We start from the raw sequence: 20,090 nt of genomic DNA on the forward strand, positions 1-20,090 counted from the left end.
CAAGCCCTGATTCCCATAGAGACTGAGCGATATCAATTAATTCTTGATCCATAACGTCGTAACCTTTAAATATTTAATTGATTGGCATAACATCAAGAATAAATTAAGGTTTTACAATAATAGAAAAATATCTATAATTGTGCACATCTATTCACGTGTCACGAGCCACGTAGTTGGCAGATGTCCCGGTGCATCTGAATGTAGGTAATGCATAACTTTATTTTCAGTCGCAGAAGACCTGTAAATGTCTTCGCCTTCATCAAAAGAGGTATGCGGTAGGGCCGTCTGACTTGATTACCTAGCCCTTTGCCTACTTTGTTTTAATAGAACTATACACGGCAGTTTGAAGTATCGACAGCTTCCAACTTGAGTCTGCATAACAACTAGGTACAGTAGGTATTCTACGTGTACACAAACACGGAACTGCTTGAGCAGTTGTGATGGCTTCGGGTGGTTGGCAGCACGGTGAAATATCAATGGACTATGACTGTAAGCGGTCCGTGTATCTATGTTGATCACTGTGGCTAACTGATCAGGCAGGTCTTTGCTACCTACAGAAAATCTTTAAGTATTATATTTTCAAACAACTTGCTAAATTGTCAGGGGTAGGTATTTCTTCCCCTGTAAGCAGGACCTTTCGTTTGCGAAAATCGAAAGGTGTGGTGATCATGTCATGACTGCTAGTTTTATTTAGGTGTATCAAATAAATAAATATTCTCGTAAACTTCTCTGCTGCTGTAAAATTCTGCGCAAGCGAACTTGTCTATAGAGATAGAGACTTAATAACACCCGTATTCACAAACATTACTATGAGGTCTCACAGTGCGCGTTGACGCACAGGGTGACACACGAACCAATCACAGAGCTTTTTTAACGCTGTGCGTTCGATTTGCTGCTTCACATAAGCAAGTATCGTTTGTGAATACGGGCGTAAAAGTAAGTGATGGGCGAACCTGCTTTACCCTTTGCCATTATGTTGATGCAATATGTTTATTGGTGCAATAAGACAAACAACTTATGTACAAAATGTTTATTACATCACACATACCTAGCACACTCATGAGTAAAATTACATAATTAGTTGATTATCTGAAACAATACTAATCCGTGATTCGGAAGACACAAACCTAAGCGGTTTCTAAAGCCTACTAATATAAGAGAAATAACAAAGAAAACATTTTTGCTCCTTTATATCTTTAGAAATCTGTAATCTATCCAATCTTATCTAATCGCGGAAGTTCCATTGGGTCCGTGGCCGAGTCCCCCAGTTTTCGACGCACCCGTGGTCGACGCCCCCGGTCAGTTAAATTCGATTTGAAGCAATTTTTAATCAAATGTACAGTCAGGCACAAAAATGTTTATAAACTAATAAATATTTATTAGGCCAGTAGAATTAAACACAAAAATGAATGTAATGAAATGAAAATAATTCCTACAAAAGTTTTTTGTTTCTTACTACTGCTGGTTTTGGGTTAAAATTTTGCTCCCAGATTGCATAAATACCGTCAAACATGCATAGTTTAGTATAATAATTAGCTTGTGAAACTTTTTTCGTTGACTGTACTTAGTGCAAAAGCCGAAAAAAATGTGATATTAAATTTATTTAAATCGGGGGCGTCCACCACGGGTGCGTCAAATACTGGGGGACTCGGCCACGGACCCGTTCCATTTCTCCTGATGGATTGTCGGTCTTCTTTCAGCTATCATTTTTCTGAACTTGACCCAGTCTCGTTTACAGCATCCAGCTCCGTTAGAATCACTGTAATCATCAGAAGTAGTAAGGACATAAGTACATATGAAGTGTACCTACCTATATGTACACAGGCCACATAACAAACCTTCAGTCAAAGAAACTTTATCCAGAAACATGACTATCCCGAAAATAGTCTGTACTGCAAATAATATACAGCAGTGGTTCCCAAACTTATTTAGTCTACTGCCCACTTTCAGAATAAATATTTTTTAGCGCCCCCCATTTTTGTAGTCAAGAGTCGAGCTCAGTCGGTGTCTAAGAGTCCTCCTAGTAGATGACGCCTCCCAAGCCTCTACACAACGTCCCGATTTTTTTTCTGGGTCTCTTACCGCCCCCCTTTAATCCTGCAGCGCCCACAAGGGGGCGTTATCGCCCACTTTGGGAAAGACTGATATACAGGGTGGAAACGATAAGTGATCTCACTCGATTATTTCTAAACTATACAAGATATCAAAAAACTAGTTACTGATCCTGAAAGTGTTTACGAGCTCTTTCAAATGGTACCAATAATAGGTTACAGAATAAACAGGATCTATCCGAAAATTCAATGTTTCAATGTGAAAACGCACCCTGTATGTACTTATACTAAAGCAGGGAGATTGTACTTTTGAACTCTGTCAGTATGTCTTTGTAGAGACCGACTATGTTGTTCATACATAATTATGCGGGCTGCATTCACTTCAACCTGACCGCAGACCAGATCCAGTGTGGCAAATCCTATAAAATATACATTTAAAACTTACTAATGCAAAGTCAACAATAAAAGAAATAATACATACTAATAGCAATAAAAAGGGCAAGTTATAGAAAAATAAATAACAGTAGGTATCTTCTCTTCGCTTCGCTCTTCTTGTCTTCAAAGATGCGCGTGCGTCTATAAGTCAACAAAAAAATAAATGACACATAGTGTCAATAAAAAGGGCAAGTTATAAAAACATAAATAACAGTGTCTTCTCTTCACTCTTCTTGTCGACGAAGCTGCGCGTGCGTCGATTATGTCAACAATAAAAAAAAATACACATAATGACAATAAAAAGGGCAAGTTATAGAAACATAAATAATGCCAGAAGGCATTATTTATGTTTCTTTATTTATGTTTCAAGAGAGAATCGAAGAGAACTTCGCTTCTCTCTTGTTTTTGAAGCTGCGCGTGCGTCGATTATTTCAACAATAAAATAAATGACACTTATTGACTACAAAAAGGGCAAGTTATAGAAACATAAATAATGCCTTCTCTTCGCTTCTCTCTTGTTTTTGAAGCTGCGCGTGCGTCGATGATGAAATCCAGGGCGCACGCAGGAGCAGTGTCGTTAGTGGCTGTTGTCTTTACCAAACAACCAGCTAACCACACTGCCAACGCGGTCTACCCTATCGGCCTTCTTTCTTGAACTTCTCTTCTGTTCTTCGATCTTGCGGTCTTGATCTTCATTATTTCGCTGTTAGAAGGGCTTTTAAAAACAGTTATAGTGCTTATAGCATAGTTACCTACGTAGGTACTACAATAAAAGTCTCTACCTAAATAAAGTAAATAAAGGATTTGATTTGATTTCAAAAAGATATGTCCTCCACTGCTGAACGTAGGGCGTCCACTTTTGCCGTTTTTCAAGATTTGATTCATGAAAAAGTTTAATTATTTTTTAACTTATTACTAGGTTACATCGACTTAAACCTATGTGTATGAAGCTTTTGTTTGTGATATAATAAGGGAGAAAGAGGAAATTATTATTTATACAGGGTGGAAACGTTAAGTGATCTCACTCGATTATTTCTAAACTATACAAGATATTGAAAAACTGGTTACTGATCCTGAAAGTGCTTCATGAGCTCTTTCAAACGGTACCAATAATAGGTTACAGAATAAACTGGATCTATCTGAAAATTCAATGTTTCCAGCTTCCATACTAAATATTATTATTACACAATAGCATTAGAAGTGTATTTTTTTTAATTTAATAATAAACTCTTAAAATAAACTCGTAAATTGTATTCTTAATTTAAATTATTCATGGAAAACATTGGTATTAGGCTTTACTTGCTATATATTGTCAAGAGATGAGTGTCATCACTGTGGTAGTACTAAATGTATGGAAGAAGGAAACATTAATTTTTGGATAGATCCAGTTTATTCTGTAACCTATTATTGATACCATTGGATAGAGCTTGTGAAGCACTTTTAGAATCAGTAATCAGTTCTACGATATCATGTGTAGTTTTTAAAATAATGTGACTTTACCAAATGTATGGAAGCTGGAAACATTGAATTTTCGGATAGATCCAGTTTATTCTGTAACCTATTATTAATACCGTTTGATAGAGCTCATAAAGCACTTTCAGGATCAGTAACAAATTTATTGATATCTTGTATAGTTTAGAAATAATCGAGTGAGGTCACTTACTGTAGAGAAAAGACCAATTCACAAAGGGGAAATGCGGTAGCATGTAGGTACAGTTTGTGCACTCCTAGTGTTTCTGGTTCTGATTGTGAACTCTTAGTGTTTTTCGAAGCAGCTGTAGGCTTGTAAGAATCCATCATTTTCTCGGCATCTGAAAGAAAAAAAAACAAAATTAACTTCATTTGCGTTATTTATTAAATCTGTTGTTTTTAAATGATTTTTTGTTTTAATATTAGCCTACATTCTCTATTGACATATCTGAGAGGACATCAATATTAGGGATAGTGATACAATTTTGTTGTTAAATCGCGTTTATTAATATAAATGCTTAGTTTAAAAGGTAATTTGGCATTTAACCCTGTCTGAAGGGATTTCTATAATATCAACTCCATTTATCGCACCTATCACTAGTCTTTACGTTCGTGGGAAATGAGAAGCCATTTTAAGCTTTTTATGGCTCAATTAATATAGCTACCTATTTAATATTTATCTAAATTATGCTTGTTATTTCTATTTGTAAATGAGCTTGGTACTCGTGTCTGCCTCGCATTCCAGGATGTACCGTAAGTTACCGTTCATGGTATTTGTGAAAGTGGAAAAACATTTTAGCATAGACGGGAATAGCAAGTTTCTAATAAATAACTGTCATAGATCCCTTATTAGGTATCGACTATAGACTTTTGTATTTAACAACTTATTCAGAGAAGTTTAATTGCTATAGAAATCGCATGATTTGCATGACAGTCATTATTATAATGATTTGTCGTTAGATAGAACATAAATCATTAATAGTAGATAAATAAGTGCAATAATATTTTTGCGTTTCTCAATATACTTAGGTATGCTACAGTGCCTTGTCAGTGTTTTTCATTTTCATGTTTGTTTGGCATGGTAACTGTTATGAAGATTTAGATGTCAGCTTCAGCATCCTGCAGCACTAAAGTCGACTAGTGTAGAGTTGTAGAGACCCTGTACCAAAATATTCTATGCACTGGAATAATGCAAGCAAATATTTTAATTTCATGTATTCATCAATATGTCTGCCTTTAATATTAGTTAAAGCTGTCGCGTTATTCTAGTTCGAAACTTATCTACATATCATAAGGTAGGTAAGTAGGTACTACATGTATATTTTTCTATATACATATTTTACCTTAGCCCCGCTTAACTAAGTACTTCGAAGAATTTAATTCTACAATAGGTACTTATATTTCTTTCATAACAGTTGCTCGTGCTGTTTAGTAATAAAATTTTGAATAAGCTTTAGTTCTCATAGTATCAGATACATAACGAGGCTCTTAACCCTAATTATTTGGGTGCTCATTGTTTCACTTCTCACGGGTTATTAGTATCATAATTTACTATCCATTAGAAGCTGCATCTCTCCTCCGGTACCAGGTAAATTAGGTATCTATACTTAATATTATAAAGCTGAAGAGTTTGTTTGTTTGCTTCCTTGAACAGCGAATCTCAGGAACTACTGGTCCGATTTGAACAATTATGTGTTGGATATCCTCTTATAAAGGAAGGCTTTAGGCTATAGTACCCGTATAACATCACCCTACAGCCAGTACGGGCGGAGCAGTAAAGAAAAATGTTGCAAAAACGGGAAATATTATTCAAACTATTTTCACGCGTACGAAGTCATGGGCAAAGCTAGTTATTGTATGTTTTGTGCTTTAGATCGCTGAGCCATCGGAGTAAGTAAATAGAGTATCTCTTCTCATATGGATCAGCAGTAGCGGCGTAAGGGGGGTGCCAAGCATCAGGGGGTGACAAAAGTCGCGCAGATTAGTACTCACTGACGCATCTGCATGGCAAGGACGGTCGTGATGTCATGACAGGGGGGTGCCATTCTGGGGTGCCTTAGGCTATAATTTATAATTATGACGGGGGGGGGGGGGGGTGCCGCCCCGGGTGCCAACCGATGCTACGCCGCCACTGTGGATCAGTATTTCTTTATGCTAGCTATGGTAGAGTCACTAGAAGTGTAGTATAAGTACAGATGATTTATTTGTATATGAAAGTCATCTCAACCTGCCCACGCGCATGGCTAATCTTGTAGCCGAAAATATGTTACGCCTCTTAAATCAACAAGTATTTAGTTGTATCTACCTATTACTTCATGGCATAGGTAGTCTTTATAAAATTTCCATCACGAGTTTTTACAGTGTTTTTGTAGATTCTTTACAAATTACTAAGTACCATCACGTTTCAAGAGAAACACAGCTCAACTGGCATGATTTCTGCAAACCAGTGTATTAACGTTGGTGATGATATGTATGCTGTCATCTTAGGTGTGGGCGTACTCCCAGGTAATTCCATGGTCGTGTACAGCCAAGAGCACATAAAACTTTAAATTTCACTAATCGACTTTGAATTTTATTATCTGTAGTATAAGGTTGATATTCAAGTGGGAGAATTGGACTTTTTGTGGTAGGTTGACGTGCAGTCGACTGTACAATGCATGTAGGCATTTAACCTCGGGCAGAACTAGCGGATGAATGAGATAAACCGATGAGGAAAATGGCTATTTATACCTACAGTCGTTGGTGCATTCGAATCGATGTTTGCAATTCGTTCCGATGCATTTTCGCTGCACTTGCTCGAGTTTGTTGCTTAAGACTTAGTTAATTTAGTTCAGTTGTGTAGGAGTTTGAATATTTTTACTTAAGTTCACAAATTGGTATTCCTTCTATCTATGTATGTTCTTATGATTAATTTCGTTGCGGATCCAATGACAGTTTAACTTTACCCCCAAGACAAACTTGACCTTGACTGATTGGGTTTTTATTGGCGGTCAAGCTACAGAGAAGTTGCAGTGGAAACGAGAGGTCCCGAAATTGTAATTCCTTTTAGCTATTTCAGGCATAGTCGGTGTTAACAACTTAGGCACCAGGGTCCTCATTTATTATAGAGCTAATTTCTTTCAGGCGACTATTGTTAGATTGATGTTTTTCAGAGAGCGCTGCTGCCCTTTCTTTGTTTGATGTGTAGTCCATAATAGCCTCTTACATCAATTTTTTAACTGCGATCTCCAATCCGCCTGCCAAGCGTAGGGATTATGACAAAACCCTCCACTATAATGAAGGAGGCTCATAGTCCAGCAGTGGACTGTAAAGGGCTGTTGATGATGATGATGATGACTATGGTTAAAAGTTTAGCACCGGGGCTATGCCCTCAATCACACAGATAGTAGAGAAAGACCTAGGTAGAGAGATGTGAAACTCTTGTGAACATCTTCACTTAAAATGGATTGTAATATAAACTTACTGTGGAGATTCTGTGCTCTACATTAGGGGCATTTTTGTAAAATATAAGGTTTTTTCATGAATTGAAAATTACCTATCTACCCATCTGCTTTTATTATTCTCAACATTACGTATCTATCTATTCCTAAACTAAAATGTAGAGTTATTTCAACCCTAATTTCAATGAGATTACTAAACGATAAATTTTAGCTTCCTTCAATTCTAATAAGTTCCGGCCGTGAGCTTTATGTAAAGCTTGTAAAACGCCTACGCGTTATACATAATATATTCACTAATTTACAATGTACATAACTTGAATGAGCACGTATATTATAAATTACAGGAGTGGGTTGTTGCTCCAAGGAAATGGCAGATGTTGTTTTCTGCTCATGTTCTTTCATTATTATTTCTGTTATCAGGCTACAATTCAGGATTTAGCCTTTATCTCCCAGTCCTTCGACTCCTGGAGCTGAATTTCCACCACCAAGTTTTGTATCTTTCGAATAAATACATATTTTTTCTAGCTCTTTGTAATAAGTCTTTAAACTATATTTTAACAGAACTCTTTAATTAGGGCCTATTCTCACTTTCACGGTCCGACTAAATGGAAACAAAGTCTTACGTTCTCTTAAAGGGCACTATTGGATGATTCTGATGATATTTTCATAATTCATAAAGGTTTCATAACTACTAGGTCTGATCAGCTCTTATTATAACTAAAGCTAATATTGTCCTCCGCAGGATTCGAACCTGCTCTGCTACTATAATAAAACAGTATCTTTATGTTTCCAGTGTGTTATACACACATAAATCCGTTTTCAATTGATTTATGTTCCAATCTACATAGTTGTGATGGGTAATAATTTAATGTTAATTTGACAAAATATGGTAATTTTAATACCATACAGAGGTTGAGCATATTCAATCAAACTGAACCAATAGCTGGTCAGCCTTGGACCTAATGGTTCCGATTTACAGGACAAGGGAGTGTCGATAGATAATAGATTTAATGACCGGTAAATCGTTTGGTAAATGGGTTTTTTCAAATTGGAAATGATGGAATAGCTCTAGTTTATTACCTCACTTTGAATAGACGTCACATTACAGCTTGTAAGAGATGTTTTTATCGATACTTGCGTTTTGAATTCAGCATAAGTATGTTACATTTTTAATTAATTAACGAGGAGTCTTGATGTAAAATCTACATTTTATGTTCTACGGGTACCTATTTACCTATTAAATATGCAACGATATTATTTATCACTAACACTCCTAACGAAACATGCCATATCATGTAAAACGATTTCAGTTACAGGTTGGTAAGGTGTTACCTTAACTGTTTAAACATTAATAATTAAAACGTGACTAAATTACGAGATTATATGCTATAAATCAATGTTTCTTAGTGACTCTACATTTTTTTATGCATGTCAAGGCAGGTATTTCACCGCAATCGCAACTGGTGTTGAGTGAGATGCAGTCTAGGATGATACATAATATCTGCCCTGTAAGTAATTTGATTTTCGAAATGTTTCTGGGATTGCAAGTTTCCCTTGTCAGCTGAGCAAAGGCTAGTAACTAACTAGAAGCTAGAAAACTAAGTTTATGATGTGTATTTTAATCTAAACCAAACATTTATTTAATTTAATATTTGTTTTCGTTAACCTAAGTTTTGAATAGCTTCGGCCTTTGCTTATGCTCTCAGATATAGCGTCTAGTTCTTATCAGTTGCCTCCAATAAAGATTAATTATGTAAATATATTAAATATATGCATCGAGTTTGCGATACGGTTGTGTTTAGTTAGAAGTAATGAAATGGTTTTCATGAAACATAAGTTATTTTGTCTCTGCTAGTCAAAGGCGGTGACTATCTTAGCATAATTATGATCATCTATCACTATTCTGAGTAGTGCGTTTTGTATTAACTTAAAGTAAGGGGTCAAAAAGAAACAAGAACAACAAAGAAAATTATAATTTATTAAAAGAAACAACTGAACAAATAAAATTATGAATTAATTTATGCAGATGCGTGTATAAATGATAAAAAAAGAACAGTTGAAATAAAACATGTATGAAATAATTAAGTAAGCAGCTTCTTATAACAATAACAAAACATAATATTTAATACTGTGTATTTTCATAATGATTTTGTCACGGTTATTACTAAAATTATGGGTCAAATGAAAAACATCTTATAAAAAATTTCTACGTGTTAGTGCTACCTACAGTGAAATGAGATTACATGCAAGGCTAAATGTTCATACGGCTTCTCTGCATCAGACGTGTGGTTACCCTACACTCTTGACCTACTGCCTTATTTTCAGTAAAACAATACATTTTTTCAATCCTTCACAACAATGGGATTATAGTCGATAAGATTGAACTTCCATAGTATAACAACGCCTATCATATTATTAGCATCATCATTCATCAAATTGGTAAGTAGTCAGCTAAAAAGTTTACAAAGCTTTTTTGTAAATTATCCGTTAAACAATATTTTAGTTTTGGATATTGTTGTTCGCGTGTTCAGGCCAAAGTTATCGATATTTGCCTCAGTTTCCAAGAAAATTTATATTAAATCATCACATAAGACTGAAGTGGTATTTGTATAATAAATCTACTATTCTGGTAGCTAAACAAATGTTTCCACGGAGTATAACATTTCTATCTTATACCTATGTAGTTATAGCAAAGTCAAATAGTCTGCAACTAGAGCCGCCAAGGCCGCGCTAGAATAGTCTAAGTATGAACTGGCGCAACATTGTTTGTAGTTATTTCGAACTGCCTATAATTACACCGACATGCGCTGGAGCGAGTGGGTGCACAGCTGACATCTGTCAAACGTGAACTAGTTCACGATTGTGCCAGGAGTGCCTGTGGATTTAGTTCACGGGTAGACAAAGATATTCTCTCGTTTTGAGATCTTGTTTTTAACGCTATTTGTGTCTTGCATCTGTGCACTCGGAGTTGATTCAGATTTTTAGGTACGGTCGCATACCACAAATGACAAACTTCGCAAACAGATTTTGAGAGTTTGAAACAGGTTGACATGCTAGCGACTGTACACATTAGTGAACTAAATGCACATTTAAAAATACTTATCAATGAGTATGATTTCATTTAATTTGTCTAAGAAAATCTACAGTAAGCTTCATAATAATAAGATTGGTAGATTATATTGACTATTTTATTTGGATGATATCATTATTTCCTCGTATCCTCTAATGATCATGATGACTAAATGATACTTTTTTGTTCATTATTTTACTTATGCTAGTTGACTGATTCGTAGTTAATAGAACTGCATAGCATGAATTGCCTAGATGCAAATGGTAGGTATAAAAATGGTAAGTCCCTCTTGTCGGCTATGGCGGCTAGAGCGAGCGATAATTAGCCTCGAAGGCTGAGCGAGGGAACAAGCCACAATGGCTTCCTACCATTATTATTGTCTTTGTTTACGCAATAGTACCCAGTTTGTCACTCAAAACTGGCACATCTACTTCAGATATAAATTACACCACTCCTATTTCAACCAACCATTTCATTAAAGATAGTTTAAATGCATGCTATAACTTTTATAACTACATTATACAGAAATGAAACAAAACAATCCATTGAAAAGCTATAATAAAACCATAAAATCATAACATCACAGTTGCTATGTCATACACACAAAATAATAGAGAAATAAAATATAATTAAAGTCTAATTCAACAGAAACATACTTAAACGTAAATACACAAGTAACTACTCAGACATATACTGAGAGAAATAAAAATATATGTATTTCTAAGAAGCACACAAAGTATACATTTATTTCGAATAAAAATAATATGAGATGTTTCAGTTCACTGCTGTTATTAAATATATTTTTAATGTAAATGTTAAAATAAAAGATCAGATAGAAATATCTCACATTAGGGCATAAACACATACAAGTAAATAAAATAATAAAAAAGCAAATAGGTTGGCATTTTATAGTTGTCAATAGTCTGTCAAAACTAGTTAGTTCAAAGTTCTAGTTCACTGAAATGTTGTCTTGTTCCGGTGGGCAGGAGCGTCGCAACACGCCCCGGGGTGTCGTACCAGATAGTGCATTTACAGTGTCAACTTTGCCTTAACGCAAACTTGTAGCGTGCTTTGCAAACGCACTCCTGGCACGACCTCCGGGGCGTAACAAAACGTCGATATCGATAGTGGACGTGGCGCATCACTACACAGTCTATGCACTTCGGAGCGTCTATGCCGTTTCACTACTCACTAGAGTCCCTAGTTGTGTAATACCTTCACTTTCGGCGTGGTTAGTGCAAAGCGTTAGTGTTGTCCTCAACTGCGATCGTATCGACAATTTAGAGATTTTAATGTTAGTTTTGAGTGATTTGATCTAACTTGCACAATGCAGGTTGTTTATTCTTTCTATACAGGTGCATTCAAATGAGTGACTTAGTTAGGGAATGCGGATTGCAGCACGTGGTAAGGTTATAAAGGGCTGATCATTATTCTATAACCAACTGCATAGCCTTTTGTTGTTTTGATTGACATTAAGGATGCCGATGTGCAAGGTTCTAGATAAGATGCGTGGAAAATAATCATGTTGGTGCCTTGTGTTATATCTGTTATGAATATCAATATGACTGGTAATTATACAGCTCACATAATAGGAAATGAGTTATGTGCGTATTCTGCATATGAAATAATAATGCATGTTATGAAATTTATGGAATGTTATACCAATAAAAACGAGAGGCATTTAAAACAGTGATGCCATTAGATTCTACTCAATTCATGAGTTTTCAAATGTTAGTAGGACTAATTGAAACAAAAACGCATCTCACAGCTTTCAATGACGAATTAGCGGCTGTGGGAAACAGTTAATGTGCAATTATATCATCCACAAAAACAGAAAGTCATGATCGTTCCAAGACACCCATTCGAAACGAAAGCGAGTGAAAGTGATGTTTAAATAAAGAGCGTCTATAGAGCAAACGTCATTGAGGTGGTTATTTTCAAAACTGGACGTTAGAAACTTTCGACTTGAACAATTACGAGAACGCGAAATGTAATTCTGAGCAATAAATTACGTTACAGAAAGAATGGTTCTGTGTTGGATAATGTAATTTAAAGAACCGTTTATTTGGTTCTATAACGTTCTAATTAGGTGCTTGTTTTACAAGTTTCTAATTGCACACAATTTCCGATTGTTTTACTTCAGTGAGCAGTTGGTTATGACCAAGATGGATACTTTGTTTTGCAGTTAAATGTTGGTGTGAAGTCAGGGATGTAGAGTCAAAAAGTATTTTAAAAAAGCATGATAATTATATGAATTAAAGCTGATTAATTCTTGCATAAATACACACATTAATGAATAAAATACAGTCCAGCACTAATGAATATTAATGTAACACAAACATGCAAGATGAAGCAATCGTTCTCTACATTCGTAGTCCATTGTAACACAGTGTCACAGAGCCCAAGTACTAAATGTCACATCATCTACCAGATCAAGGTAATTTCTGTAACACTGACTGGTTGTTTCACGTAATCGTTTCCATTGAACCACGTGACAAAGCGTAAAATAATGTAGAGTCGTTTAAATTACGAGTTCCGTTTCAAGATAATTAGAAAGCCCCGTTTCTGTTATTAAAAACGTTTAATTAAAATATTGTCTGTTTCTATCTTCGAATAGTCCCCTTTTACGTCACCCTCTATTTTATCATCTATTTAAATGCTAGCTAAAATAACAATATAATTATCGTGCGGCAATGGAAATAGGCCTTGTGTCTTGACACGTGTGCCATTATGACGGTCTATCTATAACTAAATAGTAAGTAGGTAGGTACATGCGCGAGCGCACGCTAGAATGACGCAAACGTATGCGGTGATGCATGCCGCGGACAAATTCCACTTGTCTTTTAGTCTAGCTCGTAACTAAAACCTGACAAACTATATTATTTGTGGCGTTATTTTATGAAGAAAAAGGTGCAAAGTGTATTAGAATTAGCTATTTTTGGGCGCAAACTGATGGTTATTTTGCACCAGTAAAGATGATTTCCGGAATGATAATTTTAAATGAAATTGGGTCTGTATTTAGAAGATTCACATATAAATGAATGCTAAGTGCATTTTAGTTTTTGTTTAGTATTAAAAATTTTGTACACACGCACGTTACAATTTTCTTGTTCTAAACGAGGATGTCATTAAAATATTCACATACACGTGTCTAAGTTGCTTCATTATGACATTGCATAAAGCTTGTTCGATGTTAGAATTAATCTTCATAATGACTAAGAAGTTGACTAACAATATTGTAAGTGGCGGAATTATCGACATTTTTATGACATAGCTCAGTGGGCAATGAATGAGTTGATAGGGCTCAGTAGCGTGGCATTAACACGAGACAAAGGTAACCGTAAGTAGGTCACAGTTAGGGTTGCCTCTTTTAGTTAGAACGAGCTAGCACAACAAGTATTATACGAGCTTAGTAGAAAAGCATTTGTGCTTTAGCAAGTTAGTTCAATGTGGTGTGTGTGGAGGAAAATTAAATGTATTTTCTGGTATTTTCCACTTTTGCATCCTTTCATTTTCATGCATTTGTCTTTGTAATAGTTTAACAACGATTAAAATTGCATTCAAATCACATCTTAATAAAGACAATTTTGCAAATTAATTTGTTTTTCTTTATTTGGCTGAATATAATCGTACATTTACCTATGGAACTTTACGTACATTTAGATATCAATCTAAGTGTCAGCCCTACGAATTATCGGCCTGCGCGCGCGCTCCCAGACCGACTTATATCCCCATCCGCCGTCAAAGTGATATCGGAGACAATGCTAACCACATCTGGTGTACTGGATCCGATTCCTGACGTTTTGCTATGGAAGGCAGCTTTTTACAAAACCCATGCTTTCACACGGTTTTGATCATTGTCAGCTGTTTCAAAAATAACTATTACGGTCTTATAAACCGTAATTTGAATTAATTCAAGTTTGTTTGATACATTTAATCCTTGTTTAGGATTATTGTGGGTGGTAATAAATCTACTTTTTCCTGTAACACACTTGTACAGTCAACCATTTTTAAGTGTTCATTAACTACTAACTCTACCTCTTCTAATGTTATTTTTTATTGATTCTTAGCAGGTAATATTTTAAACCAATTATTACTGAAATTAAGTAATATATTTATTGTGATTACACTTTCAATAAATAAATTACAAAAATCTAATAACACGCGGATATTTGGACAGCTCTACATTGAAAATATGTAATTTATTTCATAGACACGCGCTAATCTTTATTATTTCTATCGGAAAATGAATCTTACACAGTTTGTATCGTAGATGCAACGGTGGGCGGGCTAGCGTTCGCAACGCCCACTGCTCGCTGCACACGAGCGTATGCGCACCATGACGTCACGCGTCACGCTGCATTAGTTCAGGGTTGCCGCACCATTAGAAACTGCAGGTGATTGGAATTTATTACACAAGTTTATAGCAGGATGAATGTTTTTAGCTGACGTGATTTATTTGTGCGGCAAAATAGAATTTGTTTCATTTACTACATATTTTGTTTTGCGATTTACTACGTGAAACTTTTAATAGTACTTCTAGTTTAGTTATTGATTATTTTATAAGAAGCTTACGTAGAACACTATTGATTTTACTTTTATGAATACTTTATTAGCAACCCTGCAAGGAACTGTTTTATCTACAGTCATTATTAATGCTGGGCATTCCCATTTTAACGTTAGGTAATTGAAATGGAATCTTCGTTTTTTGCTCGATTGCGCAAAAGGAGCTATCATAACGTAATTACAATTTACTCTAGTGGAATGAGTTGATTATAGGCAATTATCGCTAAGTTTCAGCTTGGCTGCACATTAGGGTCGGATGTGATTTGAATTCGAAATAGAAATCGATCTAATTAAATATTAATTGGCATAAAAACATGATTACATTATCCTAGTACGTGCTGTAACCGCTTTATATCGACAAGAATACACGTGTATATTATAAATGCAAATTTTTAACTTTCTTGAACTTTAAAAGTGTGTCAACATCGACTTGTAAGATTTCATTTACCGGCAGACGGAAAGGGCAAGTCAAACGTGTAATTCTGATTCATGATAATTTTTGTAATTTGCACGTTTAGTTTAGTTTGTATTTGCGAAACAAGTGGACAGTTTTAAGGATAGCAGCTGCGCAAGAGTTGTTCTCTAAATATTTGCCCTTTGAGCGTTTCGGGGCAGAAGTGAATGTGCCGCTCGTTTCGTTATGTCACGACAATCTATCGCTCGAAAGTGCAGCAATGTAATCGCAAGATGTGAGAAAGTGGGGCAAATAATAAATCGGTCTCTCATGCGCTAGATAAGCTGCATTGTGCAATGCGGTATACTATGGGGCTCGCATGATAAATGTGTCCGCTTGATTGTACACGCTATTAATACGTCCTTGGGCGCATGGGCACGGGAATGTGAGCGGTCAGGCCGCGTCTAGCCCGCCTTCACTTTTACTCTACCTAATGGGTGCGCGCGAGTCGAACGGGAAGCCACCACGCTCCACCGAACGCTTTCCCTCTCGAGGCAACTCCGCACCGGACGGACGGTAATTACAATTATAAACACAATTAATTGAAATTCGAAAACGAATTCCGCCACACGAGCATATTTCGTTTCTAAAATGAAAGCACTCGGCGCGAGGAAATCATCGCGGATATTAACGAGTTGACACGAGAGCGAGAGATTTTCCCACACGGGCAAGGTTATTTTCACACCGACGAGACCGTAAATTTGTCCGCTGGTAGTGAGGTGATCGTGTGATAGTTAGTGCACAGTCGAGTTTCCACACAGTTATAAATGAAATGAAAGTCTGCGAGTTAGAAGCCAAGCGAAGCCTGTTAACCAGGATAGCGTCGTTAGTATCGGAATACTAATCAGGTTAGCGCACGAATAGTGCAAGCGATAGTAGTCACAGGACAAATAGATTGTGCACGTGATGAGCATAAAATCCAGCACGTGCCCGGTAACTTATGTACAGTGGCAGGGGGTTGCGACTCCGGCCGAGCCGAGGTCGTGGCCCGTTAATTATCTAGTTTAAAATAATCCCGCTGTAGGCGTAGGACTTGCGCAACACAATCCCGACGTTCTAGAAGCGACACTACACGACACAGGCACTTCACTCGCGGGCGTGCACAGGCGGCGCGCGCGGCCGCACCACTGCGCCGCGTTCCACTTTTCCTTCCGGCGGTGCGAGCAGCGAGTTGGCAGCGGCACGCCTTGCATAACCGACGGTTTCGCAAAGCGGCCGACGGCTCGGTGCAGCGCGAGCTTGAAATACGCGCCCGCTCTGCCAACGGGGCCGCGGGCCGCAGTTGACGCAACCCGCGAGGCTTCGATGCGCCCGTGTCGCCCGCTCGAACACACCTGACGACCAGACGGCCCCATGTCTCTCCGGCGTTTCTCGCGTATCACTTTCACCTGCGAGCTCTCGTCCAGCATCTGATCTCCGCTCCGGCCGCTGCGAGAGAGCGGACGTTCGCGAGGGTATGGGACGGATTACCGAGTGCGGCCGCGAGCGCGTGTAATAGATAACGCGCGCCAGATGCATCGGTAACTAGGCCACCGCGCACTCTGCCATCTGTTTGCATGATTGCACTCTACGTATTTAGAATCTAAATACCCGAGCGAGCGATACGGTTTCCCTCCCCGTTACGTTATACCCCGACGCGTTAACACTAACTGATATTAACCGTGGCGATTAGTTTCGTGTGTCGGTTACAATATTGTCGCGAACGGGCCTCGAGCCACAAATAGACGCTCCAATTCGACGGCCGACTCACGGCGACACGCGAAAACATTGCGGACTGTTATATTTTACGCAGGTTCAAAATTGTCATTGGCTTACTAAAATCGTGGGTTGTTATTTAGCACGATGAACTCTTGTTTTTCGTTTATAAACTTACGAAACTTTAAATTGAGACACAAGCAGCTACGTTGTTCCAGTTGTTTTTTGAATTTTTTGTGATTGAGGTAGTCCTAGATTGTCTCGAGAGTGGTGGGCACGTCCTTGGTCTGTTATAGTTCATCAGACAGTGAACTAATAATATTTGAGAGTTAGCTGGTTTACGGCTGTAGTGTAAACAAGGCCGAGTGAGTCACGCGCAGGTCCCCACGAGCTACGAATGTGACTCACGAGCACGTGTGCTCAGCGACGTGACAATGCAGAGGGACAGCTGCATGTCTAAACCTGTAGCGTGTCCTTGACTAAATGCAGATGTATGATGAGTATTGACCGACTGGTATTTCGAAGTGACCTCGGTTTTCGCGTGAAAATAAATTGTATAAATAGAATTATGTAACCTAAAATAACTTAAATTTGCATTGAGATAAAAATAGACATGTGCATCTTATTAGTTTTCATGAACACAAACATGTTTTACTGCATGACCTAAAATCTTTCAGCTGCCTACAATGTGTCCGTGCGAATAATAATATAGCTTTTTATATGCATAATTAATTTAAATATGCCTTGTTAATAAAACCGCGAGTTGAGTGCGCATTAAACGTGAAACGATATTCAGTTAATCGCACAATCTTCGTAAATCAGCGCTCGCTCACTTTTACGACGCGCTTAAAAACCGTCGCGTTTCTATTTCAGCTATATTGTATTTACCTTCGCTTATAATTTACCATTTAACTTTTAAAAAATCGTGGAAATTTGAAATATAGCTGCATTTAAAGCAATGTTTATCTTAATTCCGATTTCAAAAGGACTCTACATAACTCCAATTTAATTAATATTGTATTTGCAAAAAATATTTTCATAAAATGACTTTAGAAAGTGATATTAACTTCCGTCAATGTTATTAATGTGTTTATTCATTTTTGTGAAAATTTCATCACTTCAAAAAGATGTGCGAGCGTGACACCAAATCATTAATCAAACCGATGAAAAATAATGAAGCGAAGGAAAGTGTCCACTGTTATGACACACAGTTTCAAGTATATTTTTCTTGTTTTTAAAAGCTATGAAGTGTTATAATTTGATCAATCATTATTTAAAATCTGGCGCGACTAATAAATAAAAACAAAATGATCAATCAAACTAACACAGATTGAATATTTTCCAAACCAAATTCTGTTGACAAATATTGAATTTAATAAGATTTTCAAATTAAATGTATTAATGTAAATTAATACACGTAAACACGATTACTTCATTATTCGGGACAGCTTGTTTACGCACTGAAGCCGTAAGTTCTACAGTTTTACTGTATTTACTTTGAAAATATCCTGTGAAATTATTAGGGCGCGTGTCCAATGTCGTTGTTTCCAAAGGTTTACGCGCGTTGAAAATAGATTATAAAATTATTAGGCAGGTCGTACTTCAATGACATAATTTGCAAAGGTTTTACGGTCGCAGAGAATATAGCTGTATTAATTGTAGAGTGATACTGGCCTGAAGTCGTGGGGGCGGACTGACATGATATATTTTGAGCACTGCTGACGAGTGGCTTGTTTTCGAAGCGAATAGTTTGGCTGATTAAGCAGTTATTTTAGTGGCTTTATTGTCAAAATTATGCAGAAAACCTTAGCTGTTTTATACCGTAATGTTTCGTATATTGTAATGATTAAAATATTTAAAAATAGTTGCGTTATAGTTAACAAACATAGGCCTACGAATTTGCGACAAGACGTCTCGAGTGACAATGTATTTTGAGCGTTGGTGACGAGATCGGAAAGTTTTTGAAGCACTTAAAATCATTGCGACTGATGGTAGCGGGCTGTGGTATTACTATTTCATTAATATTTCTCACATTTACTTTCAAGAATAATTAAATAAGAATACGTTGTGGCGATGCGCTCTATAATATTCCATCCTATACAAAATTTTCCATGCAAGAAAACAATTTAAAAATATACAAGTGCTTGTCCATTACGTATTCGTTATCAATTCATGACCACATTAATCAAACCTCCAACAAGTAAAAGCCTTGATGAAGTCAATCAATAGGAGTACCAAAGAAATTGTGTTTCCAATGCCACATCGTTTGTGACAATACACTTCATTACCTAAGCACAAAATGACTATAATTTGTTATTGAACGTGTATCGGGAATTGTGGCTCGCGCACGGGCGGGCGGTAGGGCGGGGCTGGCAAGCCGCCCAAGGACGTTTAGGCAGCCTAGGACACACCGGTCAGGGTCGCAGCGAGACCCTGCCCTGAAACTATTGTGATTAATGCGACTGAATTTGAAGGGAGAATTGCCGCAAGATCTGACAATGCGGAAAATCATTTGGCTTCAGAAATGAGAAAATTCTCATTCAACTGTTTTTATTTTCAGCCAGTTTTTCTGTCATTGTATTCCACTAATGAGGTAATCAATTTAAATCTTTTAGCAGTGAAATGCTCACTCCTGACTCAGATAGTGTGACCTTGTTAGCTGCTATTGTTTTGGAATAGGAAAAATGTAATGAAAACAAAAGATACCTACCTACATGAAAATGTTTTGTTTTACAGCTTTTAAAGTAGTGTTTTACCATTAAATATAACTTTTTTAGTCGCGGTTGAGGTAACCTAGTAGACTCTGGTCAGGGTCAGGCTGACTTACCCTGAGTTTATTGGAAATAGTATTGTTTTAAATTGTTTTCCGTGACCTTTGGCCTTTTGGTAACGGAATTGCTCTGACATTC

General features: G+C 37.0%; 1 long non-coding RNA gene across 1 annotated transcript in view; it reads right to left on the reverse strand.

Annotated features, from left to right (window-relative positions):
- Window positions 1-1,668: 1,668 nt before the first annotated feature.
- Window positions 1,669-20,090, reverse strand: part of LOC135080699 (uncharacterized) — a 49,574-nt gene continuing 31,152 nt past the window's right edge. Inside the window, exons 3-4 of the long non-coding RNA XR_010259057.1 lie at window positions 4,150-4,297; window positions 1,669-1,759 (exon numbers count right to left, since the gene is read on the reverse strand). This is a non-coding gene — a long non-coding RNA (uncharacterized LOC135080699). The remainder of the gene's footprint in view (window positions 1,760-4,149; window positions 4,298-20,090) is intronic.

The sequence above is a fragment of the Ostrinia nubilalis genome, chromosome 18 (assembly GCF_963855985.1).
Source record: "Ostrinia nubilalis chromosome 18, ilOstNubi1.1, whole genome shotgun sequence".
Taxonomy (NCBI): Eukaryota; Metazoa; Arthropoda; class Insecta; order Lepidoptera; family Crambidae; genus Ostrinia; species Ostrinia nubilalis.